Source organism: Heterodontus francisci, chromosome 28 (assembly GCF_036365525.1).
Source record: "Heterodontus francisci isolate sHetFra1 chromosome 28, sHetFra1.hap1, whole genome shotgun sequence".
Classification (NCBI taxonomy): domain Eukaryota; kingdom Metazoa; phylum Chordata; class Chondrichthyes; order Heterodontiformes; family Heterodontidae; genus Heterodontus; species Heterodontus francisci.
The window spans coordinates 60,011,573-60,022,296 of NC_090398.1; the positions used below are offsets into that span (position 1 = coordinate 60,011,573).

Consider the following 10,724-nt stretch of genomic DNA (forward strand, 5'->3'; position numbering starts at 1 on the left):
CCGGGAAGTCTCCATTAGCAGCTGATTTAAAGCATCTTCCCCTGATTGAGTGAATGCCTCACAGACTGGGTTGGGGAAAGGATGCGCATGCGCTCCACTCCTCATTGTGACGTTTCACCGGAGGCGGGGCAACACCGCGCGTGCGCAGATCTTTGCAGCAATTCAGCATTCAAACATCAATGGGAACTTTCCCCATTTCACCCTCATCAAAGTCCCAAAGAAAGTGAAGAGGGGCTTGGACTGGAGGGAGGGAGGGGCGGGGTAGGGGGAACCTAGAACCCAGAAAGCTGCCCACTTGCCCCATTTAGATGCTCAATTTGTGGTCATTCCCTGCAGGGGGTTTGTTATTATTGAGCCCCTCCTGGTAAAACAATCCGATGGAAAGAGGGGAGAAAGGAGGGAGCCGGTGTGTTTGCTGGGACCTTGCAGAATTCATTTCAGCAGCAAAAGTCCCGGGTTATATTAACCCGAGTGAAACACGCTGTCAGTGAGAGGGAAACCGAACGGCCTTTTCATCTTTTCATTGGAAACAAAGTAGAGCCGGAAGTGCGGCGAGCAGAGCAGACACACAAGCTCAATGACAGGAGAGCTCGGCCGTCCCTGAGTTTCAGCTCCCAGCTCTTACATTTCCTCATCCACACTGGCTTTACTGTGGATGTTCAGGGGTTCCTTGTCGGATCTGAGGACTGTATCCATTAAACATTCTGAGCCAGGAGATCCACACACTCTCTGTTATCAAGATTTATGGGCAGGAATGTTTCAAAACTTTGTCTATTAAATTATTGTATTATTCACAGAACTAATGAGGAAATCGGTTCATTATTCAGGCCTTGAACTTGGTTTGGGTAGACTGAAAACTGAGAGGTTCAGCACCTTTCCACTTCTTCACTAATATAACTGATTTTTTTGATGAAGTAACAGAAAAGGTTGATGAAGGGAAAGCAATGGATGTTGTCTATATGGATTTTAAGAAAGCGTTTGACAAACTACCACATAAAAGGCTGGGTAACAAAACTGAGGCTCCTGGAATAGGAGGGTCAGTATCTGCTTGGATTTAAAAATGGATGAAATATCAAGAAAAGCGAGTTGTGGTATTTGGTTGTTTTTCAGAATGGAAGATGGTGAACAGTGATGTCCACAAGGGTCAGTGTCAGGACCACCATATATAGAAATGACTTGAACAGTGGAATCATAGAATCACAGAATTGTTACTGCACAGAAGGAGGCCATTTGGCCCACCGTCTCTGCACTGACTCTCCAAATGAGCAATTCACCTCATGTCACTTCCCCGTCTTCTCCCCATAATCCTGCGCATTATTTTCAGATAACAGTCTAATTCCCCTTTGAATTCTTCAATTAAACCTGCCTCCATCACATTCTCAGGCAGTTCTTACTTTAACCACTCGATGTGTGAAAAAGTTTTTCCTCATGTCGCTTTTGCTTCTTTTACCAATTACTTTAAATATGTGCCCTCTCGTTCTCGATCCTTTCACAAGTGGGAACAGTTTCTCCCTATCCACTCTGTCCACACCCCTCATCATTTTGAATACCACTATGAAGTCTCCTCTTAGCCTTCTTTTCTCCAAGGAAAACAATCCTAACTTCTCCAATCTATCTTCATAACTGAAGTTCCTCATCCCTCGAACCATTCTCATGAATCTTTTCCATAATCTCTCCAATGCCTTCACATCTTTCCTAAAGTGTGGCACCCAGAACTGGACTCAGTACTTCAGCTGAGGCTAGTGTCTTATACAAGTTCAACATGACCTCCTTGTTCTTGTACTCTATGCCTCTATCACTAAAGCCGAGGATACTGTATGCTTCACCTGTCATCTGTCCTCCCATTCCACCAACTTGTCTATGTCCTTTTGAAGTTCTACACTATCATCCTTACAGCTCACTATGCTTCCAATTTTCGTGTCATCCATAAACTTAGAAATTCTGCCCTGTACACCAAGGTCTAGGTCATTAATATATATCAGGAAAGGCAAGGGTCCCAACACTGACTCCTGGGGAACTCCACCACAAACCTTCCTCTAGCCCGAAGAACATCCATTGATCACTACTCTTTGTTTCCTGTCACTCAGCCAATTCGATATCCATGTTACTACTGTCCCTTTTATTCCATGAGTTGTAACTTTGCTCACAGGTCTGTTGTGTTGCACTGTATCAAACTCCTTTTGAAAGTCAATAAAAGCAAAATACTGCAGATGCTAGAAATCTGAAATATAAACAAAACGTGCTGGAAATACTCAGCAGGTCTGGCAGCATCTGTAGAGAGAGAAACAGAGTTAATGTTTCAGGTCAGTGACCTTTCAGATGCTGCCAGACCTTTTGAAAGTCCATGTACACCACATCAACAGCATTGCCCTCATCATCCCTCTCTGTTACCTCATCAAAAAACTCCAGCAGGACAGTAAAACATGATTTTCCCTTAAGAAATCCATGCTGTCTTTCTTGAATTAACCTACATTTGTCCATGGGACTATTAATTTTGTCCCGAATTATTCTTTCGAGAAGTTTTCCCACCACCGAAATTGAACTGATTGGGGAGTGAGATGAGGTGAGTTGCTTTAGCAGAGAGCCAGCATGGGCTCGTCAGACCTAATGGCCTCCTTATGTGCTTTAGCCAGTCTATGATTGTATGATTCTAGCAGCAACTGTTGGTGGAGAGGCAGTGATGCAGGAATGGGTTGACAGAAAGGGGAAAGTCTGGGCTGGTGTGTGTTTGCAGCATTTGCAGCTTGTGTTCGGGTTTGTGAATGAAGGTGATTTGGAAGCTGTGTTCCAAATTGAAGTGTTTATTGGAAGCAAGAAGTTGATGTCAATGAAGAATAAAACGTGTTAAGATGAAGCGTGGTGTGATTATGGATAGCAGTAAATATAGTGTTGGTGAATTATTTGTGTTAATAAACTTCCACTGCGCCCTCTGCTGCAGGCTGCTGTTTATATCCAGCTGTGTATTAGTGCTGTGTGTTAACTAGATAAATGTTTGTTTCAACGCTGTTTATAAAGCAATAGCATTGCACTCAAACAGTCCCAGACACAGCAACACACGTACAAAAGCAAAATACTGCAGATGCTGGAAATCTGAAACATAAACAGAAAATGCTTGAAATAGTCAGCAGGTCTGGCAGCATCTGTGGAGAAAGAAACAAAGTTAATGTGAGCTAAGGAAACAGACCTGAACTGTTAACTGTTTCTCTCTGCACAGATGCTGCCAGACCGACTGAGCATTACCAGCATTTTCTGTTTTTATTACAGCAACACCTTTGATCAGCAGTAGCGGTGATAGTGCGAGCCAGGGGGCAGCCGGGAAGGTATGTTTCACTATAAAGTACTGACCTGGCGATTCGGCGGACGCGGACACGGGCATTGCTGGGTAAGTGAACTTATATATTCGGGCAGTGGCTAAACCCGAAACACTACATGTGTAGTGTCTCCCACCCATCCTCCTCCTCCAACCAAAAAAAAGGACTCTTGTGTGGAGGATTTGGTAAGGTAAGGTTTTCCTTTATATTTTTTTAGTCTCTGTTGTCAATTTCGAGCAGAGGGGATGGAAGCTAGGGCAGTTGCATGCTCCTCTTGCAGGATGTGGGAGGTGAGGGTCACCACTTGTGTCCCTGCTGACTTCACCTGTGAGAAGTGCACCCAACTCCAGCTCCTCGCAGACCGCGTTAGGGAACTGGAGCTGTAGCTGGATGAACTTCGGATCATGCGGGAGGCAGAGGGGATGATAGAGAGCAGATACAGGGAAGTACTGACACCGAAGTCACAGGATAAAGGTAGCTGGGTGACCCTCAGGGGAGGGAAAGGGAATAGGTGCACAGTGCAGGGATCCCCTGTGGCCGTTCCCCTCAATAATAAGTATACCGTTTTGGATACGGTTGTGGGGGGGACCTACCAGTGGAAAGCCACAGCGGCCAGGTCACTGGCACTGAGCCTGGCTCTGCGGCTCAGAAGGGAAGGGTGGAGAGTAGGAGAGCGATAGTGATAGGAGATTCAATGGTTGGAGGAACAGACAGGAGATTCTGTGGTCGCGAACGAGACTCCTGGATGGTATGTTGCCTCCTGTGTGCCAGGGTCAGGGATGTCTCAGATCGAGTCAACAGGATTCTTAAGGGGGAGGGGGAGCAGCCGGAAGTCGTGGTACACATCGGTACCAATGACATAGCTAGAAAAAGGGATGAGGACCTGAAAAGCAAATATAGGAGTTAGGTTGGAAGCTAAAAGGCTGGACGAGCAGAGTAGTAATCTCAGGATTGATACCGGTGCCACGTGCTCGTGAGGCCAGAAACAGAGAGCGAGTGCAGCTGAACACGTGGCTACAGAGCTGGTGTAGGAGGGAGGGCTTCAGTTATGTGGATCATTGGGATACCTTCTGGGGAAGGTGGGACCTGTACAAGAAGGACGGGTTGCATCTGAACTGGAGGGGCACCAATATCCTGGGCGGGAGGTTTGCTAGAGCTCTTCGGGAGGGTTTAAACTAGTTTGGCAGGGGGATGGGAACCGGAGCTATGGATCAGTGGATGGGGTAGCTGTTGAACAGGCAGATACCGAGTGCAGAGAGTCTGTGAGGAAGGTTAGACAGTTGACAGGGCAAAGTTTCAGCCTGTATGATGGGTTGAAGTGTGTCTATTTTAATGCAAGAAGTGTCAGGAATTAGGATGATGAATTAGAGCATGGATCAGTACTTCGAGCTACGATGTTGTGGCCATTACGGACACTTGGAGATCACAGGGGCAGGAATGGATATTGGATGTTCTGGGGTTTAGATGTTTCAAAAGGAATAGGGAGGGAGGTAAAAGAAGTGGGGGAGTGGCATTGTTAATCAGGGATAGTATCACAGCTGCAGAAAGGTAGGTCATCGAGGAGGGTTTGTCGACTGAGTCATTATGGGTGGAAGTCAGAAACAGGAAAGGAGCAGTCACTTTATTGGGAGTTTTCTATAGACCCCCCAATAGCAACAGAGACACGGAGGAACAGATTGGGAGGCAGATTTTGGAAAGGTGCAGAAGTAACAGGGTTGTTGTCATGGGTGACTTCAACTTCCCTAATATTGATTGGAACCTCCTTAGTGCAAATAGTTTGGATGGAGCAGTTTTTGTCAGGTGTGTCCAGGAAGGTTTCCTGACTCAATATGTAGATTTTTTTTATTTTATTTCCAAAATATACTTTATTCATAAAAATCTGTAAAAATTACATTGCCAAACAGTACCAAAAAATACCAACATTGCAAGGGAGATCAGTTTCCTTCAATACTGTCATGAGTTTCTTCCCAACCCTTCCGTTTCACAATTGTCATGTCAATTACAGTTTTACATTGACAGCAATTGAGAATATTAACGATACAGTTCGAGGGGTTTCCCATGGATCCAGCCCCTCAGTCCAGCTTGGTGGGGGAACCTTACACTGTGGTCTTTCCCCATTGAGCCTTTGCTGCGGCTGCCCCAAGCTTTAGTGCGTCCCTCAGCACGTAGTCCTGGACCTTGGAATGTGCCAGTCTGCAACATTCGGTGGTGGACAACTCTTTGCGCTGGAAGACCAGCAAGTTTCGGGCAGACCAAAGGGCGTATTTCACCGGATTGATAGTCCTCCAGCAGCAGTTGATGTTTGTCTCGGTGTGCGTCCCTGGGAACAGCCCGTAGAGCACAGACTCCTGTGTTACAGAGCTGCTTGGGATGAACCTTGACAAAAGCCACTGCATCTCTTTCCACACCTGCTTTGCAAAGGCACATTCCAGAAGGAGGTGTGCGACCGTCTCTTCCCCACCACAGCCAACGCGGGGGCACTGTGCGGAGGGGGCGAGACTTCGGGTGTGCATGAAGGATCTGACGGGGAGGGCCCTTGTCACCACCAGCCAAGCTACGTCTTGGTGCTTGTTTGAAAGTTCTGGTGATGAGGCATTCCGCCAAATGACCTTGACGGTCTGCTCGGGGAACCATCCGACAGGATCCACCGTTTCGTTTTCCCGTAGGGCCTTGAGGACATTCCGTGCAGACCACTGCCTGATGGACCGGTGGTCAAAGGTGTTTTCGCGCAGAAACTGCTCCACGAAGGATAGGTGGTACGGCACCGTCCAACTGCATGGAGCGTTCCGCGGCAATGTGACCAGGCCCATCCTTCGCAACACCGGGGACAGATAGAACCTCAGCACGTAGTGACACTTGGAGTTTGCGTACTGGGGATCTACACACAGCTTGATGCAGCCGCACACGAAGGTGGTCATCAGGATGAGGGCCACGTTGGGTACATTTTTCCCGCCCTTGTCCAGAGATTTGAACATCGTAGATAGGCTGACTCGGGGGGAGGCTATGTTGGATTTGGTGCTTGGCAACGAACCAGGCCAGGTGGCAGATCTCTCGGTGGGAGAACATTTCGGTGATAGTGATCACAACTCCCTGACCTTTACTATCGTCATGGAGAGGGACAGGAGCGGATGGGATGGGAAAATATTTAATTGGGGGAGGGGGAATTACAATGCTATTAGGCAGGAACTGGGGTGCATAAATTGGGAACAGATGTTCTCAGGGAAATGCACGACAGAAATGTGGAAGTTGTTTTGGGAGCACTTGCTGCGACTGCTGGATAGGTTTGTCCCGATGAGGCAAGGAAGGGATGGTAGGGTGAAGGAACCTTGGATGACAAGAAATGTGGAACAGCTAGTCAAGAGGAAGAAGGAAGCTTACTTAAGGTTGAGGAAGCAAGGATCAGACAGGGCTCTAGAGGGTTACAAGGTAGTCAGGAAGGAACTGAAGAATGGACTTAGGAGAGCTAGAAGGGGACATGAAAAAGTCTTGGCGGGTAGGATTAAGGAAAATCCCAATGCGTTATACACTTATGTGAGGAACAAGAGGATGGCCAGAGTGAGGGTAGGGCCAATCAAGGATAGTGGAGGGAACTTGTGCCTGGAGTCGGAGGAGGTAGGGGAGGTCCTAAATGAATACTTTGCTTCAGTATTCACTAGTGAGGGGGACCTGGTCGTTTGTGAGGACAGCGTGAAACAGGCTGATATGCTCGAACAGGTTGATGTTAAGAGGGAGGATGTGCTGGAAATTTTGAAAGACATGAGGACAGATAAGTCCCTGGGCCAGACGGGATATACCCAAGGATATTACGGGAAGCGAGGGAAGAGATTGCCGCGCCTTTGGCGATGATCTTTGCGTCCTCACTGTCCACTGGAGTAGTACCAGATGATTGGAGGGTGGCAAATGTTATTCCCTTGTTCAAGAAAGGGAATAGGGATAACCCTGGGAATTACAGACCAGTCAGTCTTACGTAGGTAGTGGGAAAATTATTGGAGAGGATTCTGAGAGACAGGATTTATGATTAGTTGGAAAAGCATAGTTTGATTAGAGACAGTCAGCATGGCTTTGTGAGGGGCAGGTCATGCCTCACAAGCCTTACTGAATTCTTTGAAGATGTGACAAAACACATTGATGAAGGAAGAGCAGTGGATGTGGTGTATATGGATTTCAGCAAGGCGTTTGATAAGGTTCCCCATGGTAGGCTCATTCAGAAAGTAAGGAGGCATGGGATACAGGGAAAGTTGGCTGTCTGGATACAGAATTGGCTGGCCCATAGAAGACAGAGTGTGGTAGTAGATGGAAAGTATTCAGCTTGGAGCTCGGTGACCAGTGGTGTTCCGCAGGGATCTGTTCTGGGACCTCTGCTCTTTGTGATTTTTATAAATGACTTGGATGAGGAAGTGGAAGTCTGGGTTAGCAAGTTTGCCGATGACACGAAGGTTGCTGGAGTTGTGGATAGTGTGGAAGGCTGTTGTAGGTTGCAATGGGACATTGACAGGATGCAGAGCTGGGCTGAGACGTGAGCGATGGAGTTCAACCTGGAAAAGTGTGAAGTGATTCATTTTGGAGGGTTGAATTTGAATGCAGAATACAGGCTAAAAGACAGGATTCTTTGTAGTGTGGAGGAACAAAGGGATCTTGGGGTCCATGTCCATATATCGCTCAAAGTTGCCACCCAAGTTGATAGGGTTGTTAAGAAGGCGTATTGTGTGTTAGCTTTCATTAACAGGGGGATTGAGTTTACGAGCCGCGAGGTTATGCTGCAGCTCTATAAAGCCCTGGTGAGACCACACTTGGAATATTGTGTTCAGTTCTGGTCGTGGAAGGATGTGGAAGCTTTAGAGAGGGTGCAGAGGAGATTTATCAGGATGCTGCCTGGACTGGAGGGCATGTCCTACGAAGAAAGATTGAGGGAGCTGGGGCTTTTCCCATTGGAACGAAGAAGGATGAGAGGTGACTTGATAGAGGGGTACAAGATGATGAGAGGCATAGATAGAGTGGATAGCCAGAGACTTTTTCCCAGGGTGGAAAGGGCTATCACCAGGGGGCATAATTTTAAGGTGATTGGAGGAAGGTTTCGGGGGGATGTCAGATGTAGATTCTTGACACTGAGAGTGGTGGGTGCGTGGAATGCACTGCCAGTGGTGGTAGTAGAAGGAGATACATTAGGGACATTTAAGCGTCTCTTGGATAGGTACATGGATGATAGTAGAATGAAGGGTATGTAGGTAGTTTTGATCTGAGAGTAGGTTAAAGGTTTGGCACAACATTGTGGGCCGAAGGGCCTGTACTGTGCTGTACTGTTCTATGTTCTATGTTCCATAACACAGTTGTTGGGAGGCTCAGTCTGGCTACGCAATGTTACAATGACGTTGAGTGACACCATCGACAACGGGACAGAGAGAAAAACACACAGAAAACTAATAGACTGTGAGGAAGCAAAAGTGAGGGATGGAGAGAGAGAGACAGACACGAAACTGAGATGGAGAAACAAGGCATTTGTATGATTGTATTCTCCCTGTTGTGTGACGGTATTTCCTGTTGTGTAAATATATTTTCTGTTGTGTAAAGATGTACCCTGTTGTTGTGTAAAGGTTTTCCCTGTTATTGTTTTATTTACTGTTCCTGACAGTCTCGTCACTGTGACCATTTGCCCTGGCTTTATTGTGGCCAACATCACCATCTGGTGGTGGAGAGGAGGCTCTGCAGGAAGGGGTTGACAAAGTGGGTGAGACTCGGCTGGTCCGTGTTTGCAGCTTGTGTTCGTGTGAGCAAAAGTGATTTGTTACTGATTGATGTGTTCACTCAAAGGAAAAAGCTGCTTGCAATCGAGCGCATCTTGTTATTATGGGTAAATACTTGACGTTTTGAAATTGAACTGTTTGTGTTACTACCAAACATAAACAGCAGAGAATGGTTTCGAACCATTGACCTCTGGGTTATGGGCCCAGCACGCTTCCGCTGCGCCACTCTGCTAACTCCTGGTTTAAATTTTAGCTGCCTGTTAGTGAAATATGTTCATTCCCCAATGTTTTTATAAAAATAGGATTGCAGTCGGATTTCTCAAGAATCCTGGACTCAGCAACACACGTGCTGACGGACTCACCCTCACTGCACAATGACACAAGGACACAGAGTAACAGCACCGACAATGAGGCAGGCAGAGAAAGACACACAGAAAACCAGGAAGAGATTATCAGGACCCAGAAAGGAACAGACAGAGAAAGGTACTGAGCAAACCAGCAAGAGACAGCGAAAGACTGATGATTTATGTAATCATGTTCTCTGTTGTGTAAAGATGTCCCCTGTGTTCTTTTAAAGATATTTCCTGCTCTGTAATATATTCTCTGTTGTGTTACTGTATTCGCTGTTGTGTAAAGATGTTCTCTGTTGTTGTGTAAAATGGTTCCCTGTTGGGTAAAGATCTTCTCAGTTGTGTAAATATGATCCGTCTTGTGTAAAAGTGTTCCCGGTTGTTTAAATATGTTCCCTGCTCTGTAATGTAGAGCTGAGTCTGCACTAATGGAATTGCTACAGTATCTTCCAGTCTGATACTGTATGAGGGCTGGAATATGATCCAAAGCACAGTCTATACAAATTAAATTGCTATTGTATCCGGGGGAGTTTTAAACTGAAATCTCAGTTTGTATCTCAGGTTATACTATCTTTCAGATTCTCTCAATCTGATATCACACTTGAGATTTAGACTTAAGAAAGGATGTACTGGCATTGGAGGAGTTCAAAAGAGATTCACTCAGCTGATTCCTGGGATGAAGGGGTTGACTGATGAAGAACGGCTAAACAGGTTATTCATTCCAGTTCAGAAGAATGAGGGGTGATCTTTTTGAAACGTACAAGATTCTGAGGGGGCTTAACAGGGTGAAGAAGGGTCTCTGACCTGAAACATTAACTCTGCTTCTCTCTTTACAGATGCTGCCAGACCTGCTGAGTATTTCCAGCATTTCTTGTTTTTATTAACAGGGAAGATGCTGAGAAAATGTTTCCACTCGTGGGGGAATCTCAAACTAGGCGACATAGTTACAGAATAAGGGGACACTCATTTAAAACTGAGATGCAAAGGAATTTCTTCTCTCAGATGGTAATGAATGTCTGGAATTCTCTACCCCAGACAGTATTGGAGGCTAAATCACTGAAAGTATTTAAAGAGGATGTAAATAGATTTTTGAAATATTGGAGAGTTGAGGGCTATGAAGAGCTGGCATGAAAGAGGAGTTGAGGTCTGGGGCAGATCAGCCATGATCTTACTGAATGGCGAGGCAGGCTTGAGGGGCCGAATGGCCTACTCCTGCTCCTATTTCTTCTGTTCTTATGTTATGTTATATCTAATGTATATGTCAGGATGCACTAATGGGAATTAATACTGAAACTTATAAACTCATAATGTGTGTAAATATT

At 46.1% G+C, this 10,724-nt stretch overlaps 1 non-coding gene across 1 annotated transcript; it reads right to left on the reverse strand.

Annotated features, from left to right (window-relative positions):
- Nucleotides 1-9,212: 9,212 nt before the first annotated feature.
- trnam-cau (transfer RNA methionine (anticodon CAU)) lies at nucleotides 9,213-9,284 on the reverse strand. The gene has a single exon. It is a non-coding gene; the product is annotated as a tRNA-Met (tRNA).
- Between the last annotated feature and the right edge of the window lie 1,440 nt (nucleotides 9,285-10,724).